We start from the raw sequence: 1,814 nt of genomic DNA on the forward strand, positions 1-1,814 counted from the left end.
TGCTCAATATTAGTGCTTAGTTCTCCAAGAGAAGTCTGCCATTGATCCTAATAGCTTTGAGGAGGAAAATACATCCCTTGAGGCATCTTAGGGATCTCATGTTGAGGCGGCTGCACAAGCTCTTGTGTATGATCTCTAGTTTGCTCCATCCTCTTCTTAGTGATGGGCTTGTCCTCCCCAATGAAAATATCTCCTTCTATGATAATTCCAGCTGAATTGCATAGATGACAGATGAGGTGTGGGAATTCCAACCTTGCATTGGTGAAAGGTTTCTCAACTATCTTGTACATCTCTTGAGGAATCACCTCATGTAATTCCACCTCACTTCCAATCATGATGCAATGGATCATGATGGCTCTATCAACAGTCACTTCTGACCGATTGCTAGTGGGGATGATGGAATGTTGGATGAATTCCAACCATCCTCTAGCTATGTGCTTTAGGTCAAACCTTCTTAGTTGAATGGGCTTGCCTTGGGAATCCCTTTTTCACTTGCTCCTAGTGTAAGCATATGGGTCTCCTTGCATCAGAGGCAAGTTGAACGCCAACCTTACACTTTTCGGGCTGAAATCTAAGATTCTCCCTCGGACCATGGTGCTCTAATTCCTTGGATTTGGGTTCACACTGGTGTCATGGTTTTTAGTAACCCATGCATTAGCATAGAATTCTTGCACCATTCGAATCCCAACATCTTGAATGGGATTAGTTAGGACTTCCCAACCTCTTCTCCGGATCTCTCTTCAGATTTTCGGATACTCATTCTTCTTGAGCTTGAAAGGGACCTCAGAGATCACTTTCTTCTCTGCCACTACTTCATAGCAGTGGTCTTGATGAGCTTTGGTGATAAATCTCTCCATCTTCCAAGACTCAGAGGTGGCGGCTACTGCCTTTTGTTTCCTCTTTCTAGAGGATTCTCCAACCTTGGGTGCCATGAATGGTAATGAAAAGAAAAAAAGCTAGGCTTTTCCAACATCAAACTTAAAACTTTGCTCGCCCTCGAGCAAAAAATAAAGAAAAGAGAAGAATGGAGTAGAAGAAGAAGAAAATAGAAGAAGATAGAGGGAGAGAGAGGGCTCGGCCAATTGGGGTTTATGAGTGTATGAGAGGTGTGTGTCTGAAGGGGTATGAAGATGGGTATTTATAGGAGTGGGGTAGGGTAGGTTTGGCCATGGGTTAGGTTTTGGGTGGGAAATTTGATTTTGAAGTGGGTGGTAGTTGGTGGGAGTTATGATGGTTTTGGGAAAGCGGTATGGATGTGATTTGGCTAGGGTTTACAGGGAGGTGATGGGGAAGTGTGAAAGTAAGTGGGATAGGTGAAGATGCTGTGGGACCCACTGATCCTGAGAGGCTTAGGGAATTCAAATTCCCTGCTCTTTACACTGGCATTTGAATGCCCAGGGTCTGCTCTCTGGCTGGCGTTCAACGCCAGCAATGCTGCCCATTTGGGGCATTGGATGCCCAGCCAGAGCTCCCTGGCTGGCGTTCAACTTTTAATAACACTATATCCAGAGTATTCTGTTTTCACTGCTACACAATTCTGTCTCTGTTCTAACTGCTGCATATGATCATGAACCTAAAAATAACTGAAAGAAAAACAAAATGAAAGAAAATGAAAATAATTAATTAAGGTTGGGTTGCCTCCCAACAAGCGCTTCTTTAACATCATTAGCTTGATGGTTAGCTCCTTACGGATGTGAATATGGGCTCAGATTTTCGCCACTTACAGTGAAATTTTTTCCTGTCTTCTCATGAATGAGCTCCACATGCTCTAGAGATAGGACACGACTCACTGTATATCGTTAGACTGGCTTCTT

Source organism: Arachis ipaensis, chromosome B8 (assembly GCF_059453495.1).
Source record: "Arachis ipaensis isolate K30076 ecotype BB chromosome B8, ASM5945349v1, whole genome shotgun sequence".
Taxonomy (NCBI): domain Eukaryota; kingdom Viridiplantae; phylum Streptophyta; class Magnoliopsida; order Fabales; family Fabaceae; genus Arachis; species Arachis ipaensis.